This window comes from Otolemur garnettii, unplaced genomic scaffold (genome assembly GCF_000181295.1).
Source record: "Otolemur garnettii isolate 467f Iridium unplaced genomic scaffold, OtoGar3 scaffold00008, whole genome shotgun sequence".
Classification (NCBI taxonomy): domain Eukaryota; kingdom Metazoa; phylum Chordata; class Mammalia; order Primates; family Galagidae; genus Otolemur; species Otolemur garnettii.
In genome coordinates, this window is record NW_003852403.1 from 6,011,949 (window position 1) to 6,028,272 (window position 16,324).

The 16,324-nt window shown below is 43.4% G+C and overlaps 3 pseudogenes; 2 read left to right on the forward strand and 1 right to left on the reverse strand.

Moving 5' to 3' along the window:
• Nucleotides 1–9,094, reverse strand: part of LOC100961488 — a 10,488-nt pseudogene extending 1,394 nt beyond the window's left edge.
• Nucleotides 9,095–12,498: 3,404 nt separating this feature from the next.
• LOC100958655 lies at nt 12,499–12,770 on the forward strand (annotated as a pseudogene).
• A 2,648-nt stretch (nt 12,771–15,418) lies between these two features.
• LOC105886392 overlaps nt 15,419–16,324 on the forward strand; it is a 10,764-nt pseudogene continuing 9,858 nt past the window's right edge.

Below are 16,324 nucleotides of genomic sequence, written 5' to 3' on the forward strand. Positions count from 1 at the left end.
GCTGCAATCAGTTTCTTAAGGTCCCCAATGGTGTCATCACTGTGGCATTTAACATGGACCTTTTTCCCCAGAGAGTCATTGCAAGCAACTTCTATCATCCAGGCTAGAACTCCAAACTCAAGCTTCCAACCTGAAGATGCCACAACCTCCGGCCTCAAGTACTCTGATGGACAAGATTTTAAAAACCATGAGAGATTCTTTTGCAACCTCCATGCATTTGGAAACCTAGAAGAAAGGAAAATCATTTTTTAGGAGAATACAGTTACCAAAAATAACCAGGACATAGAAAGCATAAAAAGATTGATTTTCATAGAACAGAAGTTTATCAAGTAATTGCCTCACGTAAGAACACCAGACCTAGGTAGTTTTTGCTTGCTTGAATTCATCCTCCTAAAATTCAACTGTTGGAAACTTAATTCCCAAATTCCTATGTTGATGGCATTTGGAAATGGGGCCTTTCGGAAATAATTAGGGTCAGATGAGATGATGATGTAGAGGGCTCCTCTGATGGGATTCAAGGCTTTATAAGGAAAGGATGAGAAACCTAAGCTGATAGACCCAGGGTTCTCAACCTTCCCAATGCTGTAACCAATTAATACAGTTCCTCATATTGTGGTGACCCCCCCAACCATACAATTATTTTCATTGCTACTTCATAACTGTAATTTTGCTACTATTATGAATTGTAACGTAAATATCTGATATGCAGGATGTATTTAGGCAACCACTGTGAAAGGGTCATTTGATGCCCAAAGGGGTGGCAACCCACAGGTTGAGAACCACTGTGATAGACTATAAGAACACCACACCCTTAATTATTGGGTGTTCCAGACCCCCCTAACACAAAGCCCAAAGATGGCAGGTAACTAGTTCTAAGAGAGAGAGGCTGACCACAATGAAGTTTGGTCAGGCTATTGTCTGGCCCTACTGAGTCTCTATTCACATCAGCTCAGGACCAGGGAAAAAAGGTCCAGACATACTTAACCTGGTCAAAATAGTTCCTAAACAACCAACATGGATGAAGGAGAAACACAGAAAAATACAGCAAATAAATAACCAGTCACCATCTCACACCATCTTAGGAGTTAAATTTCTGGGCCCAGCATGCTTCCCCTGTACTACTCTGCTGAGTTAAGAGTTAAATTTTAATAAAAAATGTCCCTCCCTCACATCAAATCTCCCGGAAACACAGGCACACTGAATTCTGCCTTATGGCCCAAAGGACAATTTCCTTCCATGAAAAATGAGCATTTACTTAACCACCACAATGAGCTCTAGAGGATATATTCATGTCTTATCCTTGGCCAGAAGAAGCTGGTGAGAAGAGTTTTCTAGCATTCTGGGATGAAGAGGCCAGTGGATTGCTTGAGCTCAGGAGTTGAGACTACTCTAAGCAAAAGCAACTCCCCAGATCTACCAAAATAAATAAATAATAATAATAACAGATTCACTAGGCTTTGTGGCACATCCCTGGAGTCCTAGCCACTCAGAGGCTGAGGCAAGTGGATCCGCTTAGCCTAGGAGTTTGAGGTTATTGTGAGCTAGGACCCCAGGGCAGTCTGGCCTGGGGAAATAAGTGAGACGGTCTCTAAAAAAAAAAAAAAGAAAAGAAAAAGAAAGAGAGACAAGAAAAAGAAAAAAGGAAAAAAAGAAATAAGAAGGAATGTTTTAAATATTTTTTTTGAGACAGTGTCCATCTGGCACCCTATGAGCCATGGCATCATAGCTCACAGCAATCTCAAAATGGTAGGCTTGAGCAATTCATGGCCAATCTTCACTCCTCAACAGCCCACCTTCAGAATTTTAAGATTAATTGCAGATATTTCACCTGAAAATCTTCCCATATGTATCTCTAAATAAGAAACATCCTTTCATGCAACTACACGTTAGTATTTAAAGACCGAAGCCTCTAGTAGTCCCAAGTCTACAGTCTTCCACTGTAAAGCAACAGTTCTTTTGGCTCCAGCCTGTGAGTTTGCACTTTTATTTTATTATTTGTATTTTATGCTTGTGCTTTGACATGGTGAAAGCTCAGAAAGCCAGCACAATGGGGGACCCTTAATCTCAATTACAGAGGAAGTCTGAGGGGGGAGGGTCACTAAAGCAAGGAGTTCTGAGACCAGACTAGGCAGCATATAAAGCCTTATCTCAGAAAAAAAAAAAAAAATAGAGAGAGAGAGACAGAGAGAGACACAGAGAGAGAGAGAGAGATGAACATTCAAACCCCTCCAAACACCAGGAACATCATGCAGACAGCCTCCCACAAAATAAACTTTAGTCACCACAAAATGTGCTTACTTAACAGTGGAAGGCACATCTAATCTCTACTTCAGCCTTTCAGCACAACACAACACTGCTCTGAGAAGCATTACTTAAATACAACCCTGAGAAGCCTACCCTGCATACACTCTACTCAGCCCACCCTAGCCACACCTCTATGTGGCTTTACCCAACCCTCCTTTTCATTGGTTAATTCTTTTTTTGTTTGTTTCTTTTATCAGGCCCAGGTAGTGTTCTATCCCAACAGTCCCCATCCATGTGGCCAGCGCCCTAACCACTGAGTTATGGGCACCCAGACGTGAATTCGTTAATTCATTGAGCACGACTGCAAGCAAGTTTCTTATTTAATCCCTATGATGAAGTAGGTACTGTTTTATTTCCATGTAAACTTGAAGACAGTGGAGGCAGAGATGTTTGACCATGGAGTGAGTCTCTGACTCTGACACTCTGACTTTGAACCTCATGATTGTCATCATTCTTCATATTAAGTTGGAGACCACTCACTCTATGAGGCCAGAAGCTTTGTGAGGCTCTCAGATCATTCACATGACTTGATAAATCATTGATTAAGGAATTTTGAGATGGGAGGCAGGAGGGACCAGAGATCAAGATGGAATAAAGACAGAAGACTAATAATGTTTTGTGCACACTGGATCATTTGCTAATTCATTTGATTCTTAAAGCGGTGCTGTGGGATGGCCAAAACCTCAATTTCATAAATGCGGAAACTGCAGGTCCTTCTGCTTTCTCTGCAACTCTAGGACTTTGCAACTCACTTTCCCAAATCCAAATATGCAACTCACTTTCCCAAATCCAAGTGAGAAGGCAGTAAGACTTGGAAGGATTTTTGCACTCCAGGTGTGGTAAACACCACACCTGCTTAACAATTGTTTTACATTAATCCATCTGAATTCAGAGCAATTCACATGTTCCTCAATTTAAAGAATAGCTTTAGACTAGACTTGTGTACCTCAGAGAGTAGGGCACCAGCCATGGACACTGAACCTGGCGGGTTCAAGCCAGGCCCAGGCCTGCTAAAACAGCAATGAGGACTACAATCAAAAAACATCTGGGCATTGTGCTGGGTGCCTGTAGTCCTAGCTACTTGGGAGGCTGAGGCAAAAGAATCGCTTAAGCCCAAGAGTTTGAGGTTGCTGTGAGCTGTGAAGCAACATCACTCTACTAAGGGTGACATAGTGAGACTCTGTCTCAAATAAATGAATAAACAAATAAACAAATAAATAAAGAATGGCTTTTCCCATATATTATTTTAGTTAAATTTCATAGAGACCTTAGGGATATGTATTATTCTATTCTACAGATGAATACTGAAGCACAGAGAAATTAGCTCATTTACCTAAGGTCAAACTCTAAGAAGAGAAAAACAAACAAAAAAAAAAAAACAAAGAGGGACTTATGGTAGGTGAAAATAAGTTTTTTTTAAATTTTTTAAATTAAATCATAACTGCATGCATTAATACATTTATGGGGTACAATGTGCTGATTTTATATACAATTTTGAATGCTTACATCAAACTGGTTAACATAACCTTCACCTCATGTACTTAATTTTTGTGTTAAGACATTTATACCCTACTCTTAATAGATTTGACATGTACCCTTGCAATATGAAGTATAGGTGAGGTCCTAGCGATTACCTTCCCTCCACCCTGCCTATTCCCTTCCCTCCCCTCCCCCTCCTCTTTTGAAAGAGGGAAGCAAATCAGTTTTTTTAATGGGGCAAGATAATGGTCAACATGGAGGAGCAAAGAGCCCCAGAAAAATTCACTTTCTCACTTAAATCCAGGATAGATCATACCTGGGCAAACAAAATGAAGAAAAAACACGAGGAATAGACTTGGGCACATGGAAGGTCATGTTCATACTGAGCCATGAATGGAGAGGTCTCCTGGAGGACCTCAGCCAGTCCCGTAGTGGGTGCTGTGGTGCCGTTGAGGGTTATTTTGGGAGCTGGAAGTGTTGGAGCATGTTGGAGACTGAGAAGGAAGAGCAAAGCAAAATTAGGTTGGACCTAAACTAATTTCTTTGGCCTTTTTTTTCTTCCCAGTAATTCAAAGTTCAGAGTAGCTTTGTTTTATTTGTTTTCAGTACCTTGAATTAACACCAGGTGGCGACCTTCTCTGTTCCTCCTTCAAGCTGCTTCCAAAACCATTTTTACCAGATCATTTCACTTCCTTGCTTTTCTTTTTTTTTTCTTCATCTCCACTCTCTGTGCCCCCTCCATTATTTAGACATTGCTGGAAAAGGTCAACACATCAGCTCCTAAATTTCCTGACCTTCCTCCCTAAAGTCATCAATAGTGTTGACCAATTCATCTTTTCCCTTGAAAACTCTCTGACTTTGAATTCTTTATTTTAACTTTTTACTTCAGGGGGCGTGAACTGAGTTTGCCATCCTTTTAAAATATAGCACATACAATCAATTCTCAGCCTTCTGGCTAAGATGAAGTGTAAAAGATACCTCAGAACACTAATAGCTCAACTTCGACCATCCTGTGCATTGAGGCAGGTAGTGCAGCTGGGAACAGCACAAATACATTGGAGTGAACTTAGAATGTTATGCCCAGGAGTTAGACAAAGACCATATGACTAAACAAGTTAAATTTAAAGAGGAGTCCTTCTATTAGAGAGCCAGCCAGCAACCGTCTCAGGGTCCCAACATGGGGTTTCTGAGAGCAGCCCTGAGTGTTTAAGGGATCAGGTTTTTAAGGCTTGGTCTGCATCCTTTTGGCACGTAAGCTGTCCAGGTGCATCCGGGTAGGGTAGTAAGCGAGCATTGTATAGAAGCAGAATTTTGGGGTTAGCTAGTCATACATTTTTGTTTTAATATTTTCCCCTTATACATCTTAGTTCCAGTACTTTCCCCACTTGGTATTGTTTAAAAGTCATTCCGGGAACAGTTGGTACCTCACAGTCTTTCCCATGGAGTTAGCCAAGCAAGAAATTTAGAGTGAACTAGAAGCAAGACATTAATTAGTACTTTCCCATCTATCTAGGAAGTGCACTAGACTTATTTCATTTTTTTTAAAGCTTGCTGTCCAGAAATTTGCCAGGAGTTAACTGGTATTTTTCCTTTATAGCCTAGGCCTGACACCTTTCTGTCTTAGCCCAGGGCCACTAGGCCTAACAGGAAGAATATATAACTCCCAATTGTCATCTGCAACAACTTACTAGAATGTCTCACAGCAGGTTTCATGACCTGGCTGCTACCCCCTTCTGCTTCTTCTTTGAGAGTCTTTCACCTCCTATACCAGGAGTCCTCAAACTTTTTTAACAGGGGGCCAGTTCACAGTTCCTCAGACGTTGGAGGGCCAGACTGTAGTTTAAAAGGACAGGCAGTGGCTAAGCAGGACAGGCAGCACCAGCAAAAACACCCAGCGGGTCGGATAAATGTCCTGGGCAGGCTGCATGTGGCCATAGTTTGAGGATGCCTGCGAAACTCTCTTCTAACTAGGCTTATTCATTTCCAGGTACTGACATACTCTCTGTCCTCCTGGGTTCACACATCTGCTTTAGCTGCTACACTGGGGAGTTTCTGGTGACTTTGGAAGAAAATACTGCAACTAAAAGCAAGTTATCAACATGGTAATTTGATTAAAACCATGATCTGCTTACAAAGAAAAATGTACCATTAACAAAAGGAGAGGTTAAGAGTTGAGGCTCTGGGGCAGTCACCTGTGGCTCAAAGGAGTAGAGCACTGGCCCCATATACCAGGGGTGGTGGGTTCAAACCCAGTCCCAACCAAAACCTGCCAAAAAAAAAAAAAAGAGGTGAGGCTCTGAGTTGCAACAAGATGACTCACTCCTGTAATCCTAGCACTCTGGAGGCTGAGGTGAGTAGATTACCTGAGCTCACAGGTTGGAGACCAGCCTGAACCAGAGCAAGACCTAGTCCCTAAAAATAGCCAGACACTGGGGCAGGCGCCTATAGGCCCAGCTACTTGGGAGGCTGGGGCAAGAGAATCATTTGAGCCAAAGAGTTTGAAGTTACTATGAGGTATGTTGCCATGGCACTCTACTGAGGGCAGCAAAAGTGAGACTGTGATTTAAAAAAGAAGATTTGAGGGTCTGTAGAGTGGTTTGTTTTCCTAGTTTTTCTCTGGCAAACTGTTCCCAGAATTTTGGGACATTTTCTCTACTTTGGGCATCCAAGACTTTTTTATTTATTTTCCCCATTGCTTTTGTGATGTTAACAAATTAACTTTTCTTTCTTTCTTTCTTTCTTTTTTTTTTTTTAAAGACAATCTCACTCCCTTGAGTCTGGTAGAGTGCCTTGGCATCATAACTCACAAAAGCCTCAAACTCTTGGGCTCAAGCAATTCTCTTGCATCAGCCTCCATGTAGCTGAGACTACAGACTCCAGCAAAAGCCCCTAACTATTTCTTAGAGATGGTGTCTTGCTCTTGTTCAGGCTGGTCTCCAACACCTGTGCTCAAGCAATCCACCCATTTTGGCCTCCCAGAGTTCTGGTATTACAGCCCTGAGCCACTGCTCCCACCCCAGTCTGTTTAACTTGAATGAAAACGTGGTTAGTCCCTGCTTTGCATACTTCAAAAATGTAGCATTTCTCTTCTCCATGACTAAAAGTGAATTTATTCAATACAATTATTTAACATTCTTATTGAACTATACCACAACCCATAACTTTGAAGAATTTGGCAAGATGATGATTTAGTAAATTGGCTTTTAACACGTTGAGCTTTGCTTTTACCATCACCGAGAACATACTGTATAATTCTAGATCACCAGGGACACGTTGAGTTGTGTTGCTTATTTTAGCAACTAAATTAGTTCTACTTATCATTTGTGTTTAATAAAGAGAAAAATTGGAGAGAGAAAAATGGTTCAAAGAGAAAAGAGGCTATGGCCACTTCTATTAAATCCCAGCCTTATTTGTGATGTCAGCTCATAAAGTAAAACATAACCATTTTACTGAACTGATCTATTAAGTGGAATTAAGAAACTGGCCAAGGAGTATAGAATTGTATACAGTAGTCATATTTGCTCTGAAACCCTAAAACTCAACAAAAATTACCTGTTAACCACATTAAAAAATTTCTACACTATTAAATGTTACCAAGTCTGTAGAAACTTGTAAAACTATGTATTATCTTAAAAACTGTGCTAAGTTTAGAAATAAGAATACTAACATTCTCATTATGTAAACTGTAAGGACCGAAAGCAACATCACTGAGAGACCACCATGCAAACATGGAAAAACCAAGGAGCATTTTATTCTTTTGGGGTATATGCTCAGGTCACTCCCACTAACAGCATGATTGCAAGAGAGTGGCCCCGAACAACAACAGCCAGGGAAGTTTTTATACATTTCTTCCCAAGGTACCATGGGTTGCAATAAAATGCTAGGGAAGGTAGCTGGGGAAGAAGTTTGTATGTGGTCATCTATTGATCATTGGGGAGGCCTGGGGATTCTGACAGGTCAACTGGCCTTCCATGGTTGGGGTCTTCACTGGAGTGAGTAATGTGTGAACCCGTGATTGGTTGTTGCCATTGGGCTGTTTACCTGATTGAAGGCTTGTGCCTGCTGTGGAATTTCTTGAGGTTCCCACCCCCCTTCCCTCCTTCCCTTCCTTAGTTCTTTGTTCCCTATTTTTATCTACAAAATGGAGTCACTGCTGTCTCTTCATTCCCCCCCTTGAGCTGGGAACTGACTGAGCCCAATCTTGGGCACAGAGTGCAAAATGTGAGCAAGCAAGTAGTTATACAAAAGCGGAAATTTTGGCTGGTCTCCAACACCTGTGCTCAAGCACTCCATCCATTTTGGCCTCCCAGAGTTCTGGTATTACAGCCCTGAGCCACTGCTCCCACCCCAGGCTGTTTAACTTGAATGAAAACGTGGTTAGCCAGGCAGGGGAGGGTCATGGGTTGAAAGGGGTTTCTTGTTTTAAGGGCTAAGATACATATAAGTTTTTTATTTTTTTCCTGTGACATTTTTCCCCCCTTTAACTTCACCAGAGACATTAAGAACCTCCAATTAGGACAGAAACACGCAGACATACAGATGATATCTACTAAACAATTAACAGATTAGTTAACCACAAGTAATTAATTGTTACTTTTAAAACCAAACCCTGGGTGGGACACTGAACCTGCCAATGGGAGAAACAGAAACTAAACCTGGGTAGCGCTTGTTTCAGCCCGAGACCAGTTCTTCACAAGGTACTAAGAAAAATACTTAAAAGTACAATTTAAACAGAAGTGGAAGGACATTCACAACACATTAAAATAAGATTGGATTTTACATGCACTTAAGCGCAACTCAACGCTTTAAAATAAGATCGGTTTTTACATGCACTTAAGTGCAACTCAAAGACAGACGGGCAGAATAGATTCTCACACAGTGCACATGCGCCACCTAGTGGCTAGATTCAAAACAAAGACAGATGGGTAGACTAGATTCTCACACACACCCAAATGCGCATAATTCAGACAAAAGCAGAAGGACAAAACTGAATCACACACACGTGGAAACGCTAACCTCTTCAGCGTTACCAGACGGTGCCAGCCACTCTGATATCATAAACCAGGTCTGGGTGGGACACAGCAGCCACTCGCGGACAAAATAGGTAAGTCAGAGACATCTCCCTTGGCTTACAGTTGGGGTCTTTTACCCGACGCGTCCACCCAGACCCCAACTCTCCAGACAACTGGGTGCCAAATCACACAGAAACACAAACACACTCACCCACAGCGAAATCACCGGCTGGCTTTGGGGTTGACCACTCCATGTGAGGTGGAGTCTCAAGGGGTGCGGATCTTGGTGGAACCTCCATGTGTAAGGACCCAAAGCGATGCCACTGAGAGACCACCATGCATACACGGAAAAACCAAGGAGTATTTTATTCTTCTCAGGCATATGCTGGGATCACTCCCGCTAACAGTGTGGTCACAAGGGAGTGACCCCGAAACAATGGCCAGGGAAGTTTTTATACATTTCTTCGCAAGGTACCATGGGTTGCAATAAAATGCTAGGGAAGGTAGCTGGGGAAGAAGTTTGTATGTGGTCATCTATTGATCATTGGGGAGGCCTGGGGATTCCGACAGGTCAACTGGCCTTCCATGGTTGGGGTCTTCACTGGAGTGAGTAATGTGTGAACCCCTGATTGGTTGTTGCCATTGGGCTGTTTACCTGATCGACGGCTTGTGCCTGCTGTGGAATTTCTTGAGGTTCCCACCCCCTTCCCTCCTTCCCTTCCTTAGTTCTTTGTTCCCTTTTTTTATCTACAAAATGGAGTCACTGCTGTCTCTTCAAAACCTTAGCCTGGAAATCCGGAACTTGTAAATGTTTGTAAATAACTGCTGAATAGTTTCAAACTTTTAAAACAGTCAACATACCCTGCTCCAGGCGCATACTGGAAGCTGGCTGGTCCACACTCAGCTGAAGCCTGAGGAAACTCTTTACAGAACTGGTATTAATTAAACTTTAAACTCTGGGAAAAGAGAAAAAATATATAATCTCTGTACCCACACCACTCTTTCTCCACCTCCTCTGGGCAGTAGGCCTCTGCATTTTGAATCACTTACTGCTTATGTTCCAAAGCAAATAAGCACTGTCAAACTTATGATAATTAAGAATCAATGTAACCCTGTACCCAACCTCATACCCACCACTAGGTTAATGATTTGACCCCTGAGAGAGAAAAGGGGGAACATTTTAGGCCTAGGTTAAAGTAGAAAAATACCAGTTAACTCCTGGCAAATTCCTGGGTTGCAAGCCCTCAACAGAATGGAGTAATTCTGGTTCACTTCCAAGATAGACAGCTAAGTACTCACTAACTTCTTGCTTGACTAACTCCTGGGCCTGGACTGACCTTTAGACAATACTCTGCAGAGAATTCTGACACAAATGTATGTGGAGAAAACGTACTAAAACTAAGATGAATGGGGAAATATTAAAACAAAGATGTATGATGTAATACTAACTAACTGCAATATTCTGTTTCTGTACAATGCTTGCTTGCTGCCCCCACCTGAATGTACCTGGACAGCCTATGCACCAACCAGGAGGCAGACCAAGCTTTAAAATTCCAACTCCTGTCAGCGCCTATGGCTCAGTGGGTAGGGTGCTGGTCCCATATACCAAGAGGTCATACCATATATACCATCCAAATGATGTCTACGCTTACACACAAGTTGGAGTTCAAGACTATAGAATATTCACTGTGAACCCCAAGGGCGAACTAATACAAGAAAGGACCAAAGGAAATAAGTCATTGTACCACCAGCTGAGCGAGCTTGTAGAGCATGTGTTCCCACTTCTCAGCAGGAACAGAATTCCACCTTTCCCTGCCCAGAGTTCAGCTCCTTCTGCTACTGGCAAGACCCAATTCCTGAAGGGGACCTGGATGACTTGGCCTGAGATGGCACCTCCACTGGGCAGGTAGGGCTCAGTCACTGGTCCTACAGCAAGGGAAGGTGACCCGCTCTCCTGCCAACCTCGGACACCAACTTTCACGAGCAGGGCTGGGGGGTTCCTGGTGCTGGCACTGCTGTCCTTTGCCTTCCTAAGCCAGCTGCTTGGACCCTGTGTATCCGCAGCTCAGTTCCTGGAGGGACCAGGGAAGAGCTCAGCCCAGGGCTAGAGGCTGTGCTTCCTCCCTTGCAGGCTGCACACATACTTTGAGTTGTGTGCGGGGTGCTCCTTCCGTCACATAATTTAAAAGGAAGAAAAAAAAGCGTAAAAAGAGTGGACCAAAACATTACACAAAGTAAACTGTTACAATTTCAAAAAAAAAAAACCTAACCCCAACCAAACTGCAACAAAAAGTAGCCAGGTGCTGTGGCCGGCTACTCAGGAGGCTGAGGCAAGAGAATCACCTAAACCCAAGAGCTAGAGGTTGCTGTGAGCTGTGATGCCACAGCACTCTACCCAGGGTGACAAAGTGAGGCTCTGTCTCTACAAAGTAAAATATAAATAAATAAAATCCAACTCCTTAAGCACTCAGGGCTGCTTGCAGAAACCCCATGTTGGGACACAGAGGCAGTCGCCAGCCAGGCCTTCAATAAAAGGACTCTGCTGTAAATGTGACTTGCTTGGCAGTGTGGCCTTTGTGGAACTCTGGGCACAACTCTATGATACCATGGCACAGGATGACCTGGGTGAAATCTTACTTCTCCTTCCAGCTTCTCCACCCAGGGCTCCTGACTTCCACTATGTTCCTAGTGGTTGTGACCAAGGTCCCAAAGGACATGAAAAGGGTCTGGAGTCAGGCAACTGTTCTCCTGCAGCAGAGCAAAGAAGTTTATTACATTGGAAAGACCTCCCAGAGCATCGTCCCGCCTGGGACCCAGAGCCCTTTTGTCTGGCTCCAGATTCCAGCCCACCTCTGGCCTCCAGGCTGGGGGAATTGAGTCTGAATTCAAACAGGCTGAAGAGAGGAGGGAAAGTTACAAACTTACTGGGCTACAGCTGCAAGTCAGTGTGAAAGAAAATAAATCATGTCAAAGCAGAGAAAGATAAAGTGGAGATTGATCATATTTTTCATTTCATGTTACCGTCTGTCTGGATAAAAAGCAGGTTCTTGCTATTTGTCCTCATCTGACATTTCTGAGAAAAAGTGTCTGGTAAAGTACCTTGGTGTAACAATTCACAACAGATAAAGAAGCAGACCACTTATACCTGCTGGATGAGGCACTGTCATTTCATAGCCTGGTCAATGCATTAAAAGCCAAACTGTTTCAGTTTGTCTCAACTTGTTAAAAGTGAAAATTCTTAAGGGGTCCAGGCATGGTAGCTCATCCCTATAATCCCAGCACTCTGGGAGACTGAGGCAGGTGGACTGCCTGCCTTTAGGAGTTCTAGACGAGCCTGAGCAAGTGGGAGAGCACATCTCTTAAAAAAAAAAAAAAAGCCAGGTATTGTGGCGGGGGTCTGCAGTTCCAGCTACTCAGAAGCTGAGGCAAGAGGATCACTTGAGCTGAAGAGTTTGAGGTTGCTGTGAGCTGTGATGCCACCACACTTGACTAAGGACAACAAAGTGCCACTCTGTTGCAAAAAGAAAAGAAAAAAAGAGCCTTAAGGATATTATGTAGGCATTCTTTTCCTGAAGGCTTCTATATGTTCTTCAAATCAGTTTTTTTAAACACATTTCCTTGCTGATCATTCCATTTATGAATTAAAGCAAAGTTGCTTTCTAAGGTGGCATGGGGGTCAGTGTAGTCTTTCTGAGATTCCCCCATGGCGTATTATGGCCAGGTCCAGAAAGTGCAGAAGGTGGTGGTACAGCCCATCAACCTCATCTTCAGATACTTAGACTCCGGGTCCAACTGTGGTTCTATAAGCAAGTGGATATGTGGATGGAAGTCTGTGTCATTGGTGTTGTTGAGAACATGCACCTTGTATTAGACAATGCTGAAGAGATTCATTCTAAAACAATGTGAAGAAGACAACTGAATCAGATCATCTTAAAAGGAGATAATATCTCTGTGCTACAAAGTGTCTCCAACTAGAAATGATCAAGAAAGTGAGAAATTGTTGAGAAGGCAATACAGGATTGGGGGGCATACTTTCTTGGGAATATCCTTCTAAAATATTTGTGCATATGGTTATGATTATCCTTATGCTATTCCAAAATGATAATAAATGCCATGGGATTGTTTTTATTACAGAAATGAATTAAACCAATCCTGGGCTTACTACATTTGTTGACAATTTTGCTATTGAGCTTTAGACATTGTATACCTGATCTAATTTGTTTCTCATTACAACCCTATGACAGAGGTGATTGCTATTTCCATATTGCATATGAAGATAAAGAAGCTTGACAAGGTTTACTGACCCAGCAAGCGGCAGAGCTAGTATTAGATGCATGGCTGCCTGATAGTCAGAGACTGAGTTAGACTGAAGTACTCTCTTCTAGCTGCTTTTCTGTTCTGGGTGTGGACCGGCCAGTCCTTCTTCTGCCTTTCTGCCTGGCCTTTCTCTCCCCAAGTGCAGGAGGACTTCCCTCTCAGACCCTTCCCTCTGCCCCACCTCACCAGACACGCCTCAGGGCCTGCAGTGCTGGTGGTGTCTTCCTAGTGTGAGCAAAACTTCAGGAAAGGAAAATTGCCAACAAGCTGAGAAAGAGTAACATTCCCCTCAGCCTTCCTTCCAGTCTAGGAGCTTTGACCTTCTCAGGTGCTCTGAAGCACTGCTGAAGAACTATTGGACTGAAGACTCTGTAATGACTGCTCCCTGACTGAATTCACACACACTTTCCTGGCTCCTGTGTCTTTTATGGCTGTACTACACTAAGGAACACCAGACCCCTCAGATGAGCTGTGCTATCGGGAATTTTCAATTCTCAAGTGCTTGTGTGCAATGACTCTAAACAGACAGGGCTGCTGCCTCTGACACTGCAGCTACCTAAGTGTCTGCCAGAAAGACAAGTGATGGCTGTTTCCACTCTGTTGTCCATGTCCTCACACCTGGCACAAGCATATGCGGAGAAAATGGCATCCAAATTGTCATTGACTGTGTCGGAGACGACTAATGCTGTCTCCTCAGCCATTCAGGGCCAACAGGACCCACTGAGCTCACCAGCTAAGGTGGTGAAGAGTGGCTAGCTAAGCAGCCCCTGATTGTCTGCTGACAGAATGGGCTGGATTTGGTTATTCCCGACACCTCTGGCAGTAGCTTCAGTATTGTAAAGACACAGTGGAAAAGATCTGGGAACAGGCCACCCCATAAATAGCACACAGCAGGGCCATCTGAGGGACCCTTCTTTGACCACTTGAGCAACTTCTGGAGGTTGGGATGCAGGACCAGGTCACTCCCCCAGCCAGCCTCGCCACCTGCTATGGTAATGGTCCTCCTGCACTCAAGGAAGTGTGTCTTGACCTGACTCTATAGTGCTGCCCAGAGGTTGTGTCAGTCAATTGTTCCGTGAATCTGAGAGACAGACCTTTGCCGCCACATGCAGGTGAATAGGTGTGTGAAGTCAACCAGCTCTGCTAAGGGGGTATGTGAGTCTGAGGGATGGGCTAAAGGACAGGTTGTGCCATGGCCTTGGCTGGCCCAGCAATGCCAATAAGCCCTGGGGCATAAAACCAAGGGCAAGGTGCTTTCTGGGGTCTCAACATTGGTAAGATATGGGGTCCTTAGGAGGAGACTCTTTTCCTTGTGCAGCTTTCCTGAACCTTGTGGGACCAGCCTGCCATGAATGTCAAGCATCTTCTGTCCCCTGATGCCTCTCTGAGAGCAGCAAAGTTGCTTTTCTTAAACCTGCACGTTGTCTCACAGGCTCACACAATGGATAGAGGGATAAGGCATGGTGGGCCACTGTCACAGGTGCATTTATCCCCCCAACCCCCCTTCCCAGCTGTTCACAGCTGCCCAGTTCAGGAAACATGCTGGGGAAACAGAGAGGGAATGATGCAGCAATGACGGGCTCTCCCTTCCTATAAATCCTGGGTGTCACTTAAAAATCAGTCCTTTCTTGCAGTGATGAGGTTTTAATCCCAAAACAAGTTAGGAAGAGGTTTGCCTTCCTGCATCCTTGGCCTGATTCCCTCCAGGACACAGAAGATCCAGAGGGTACAGTCTGGCATGGAGGGCTGCCACCCTGCCCTGTCTGGTCACTCTTCCCAGTGTGGCTGGTGAGCTCCTCCCCACTTCTTGGGTGTGACTAAGAAAGTCATTCTGATTGTGTGGACAATGAGCTGTGCCAAAAGCCATTCTTTAAATTAAGGAACATGTGAATTCCTCTGAATGCAGATGGATTAATGTAAAAAACAACTCTTAAGCAGGTGTGGTGTTTCCCACACCTGGAGTACAAAAATCCTTTCAAGTCTTAGTGCATTCTCCCATAGACTTGAGAAAGTACCAAGTCCTAGGGTTGCAAAGACAGCAGAAAGACCTGCAGTTTCCTCATTTATGAAATCGAGGTTTTGGCCATCGCACAGCTCTGCTTTAAGAATCAAATAATCTAATGTCCACAAAACATTATTAGTCTTTTGTCTTCATTCCCTATTGATCTCTGGTCTCTCCTGCCTCCCATCTCAAAATTCCTTAATCAGTGATTTATCAAGTCATGTGGATAATCTGAGAGCCTCAGAAAGCTTCTGGCCTCATAGAGTTAGTAGTCTCCAACTTAATAAAAAGAATGATGGCAAACATGAGGTTCAAAGTCAGACTGTCAGGGTCAGAGGCTCACTCCAGATCAAGCATCTCTGCTTCAGTGTCTTCAAGTTTACATGGAAATAAAACAGTACCTACTAGTGCTCAATAAATTAACTAAGTCATGTCTGGGTGCACAAAAATCAGTGGTTAGGGCGCCAGCCACATGCATGGGGGCTGATGGGATAGAACACTACCCAGGCCTGCTAAAGCAAACAGAGAAAAAAAGAATTAACCAAGTCAGATTTGAAAAGGTGGGTTGGGTAAAGCCACAAAGAGGTGTGGCTGAGTAGGGCATATGCAGGGTGGGCTTCTCAAGGTTGTATTTAAGTAACATTTGGAGGGGGTTGAGTATTCATCTCTCTTTTTTTTTGTTCTGAGATAAGGCTTTCTTTGCTGCCTAGTCTTGTCTCCCAACTCCTGGACTTTAGTGATTCTCCTCCGTTAGACTTCCCCTATAATTCAGATTAAGGGTATCCCCCATTGTGCTGGCTTTTTGAGCTTTCACTTTTTAAAAATGCAGGGATAAAATAAAAATAATAAAATAAAAGTGCAAACTTACAGGATGGGGTCAGCTCATGTACACAACTGTGGTTGTTTTACAGTGGAGCTGGGAATAGTAGAGGCTCTGCTGTTTAAATACTAACATGTAGTTGCATTACAGGATGTTTCTCATTTAAAGATACATATGGGAGTATTTTCAGGTGAAATATCTTCAATTCATGTTAAAGTACTGAAGTAGGCTGTTGAGAAGTGAAGATTGGCCATGAATTGCTCAAACCTACCATTTTGAGATTGCTGTGAGCTATGATGCCATGGCTCATAGGGTGCCAGATGGACACTGTCTCAAAAAAAATATTTAAAACATTCCTTCTTATTTCTTTTTTTCCTTTTTTCTTTTTCT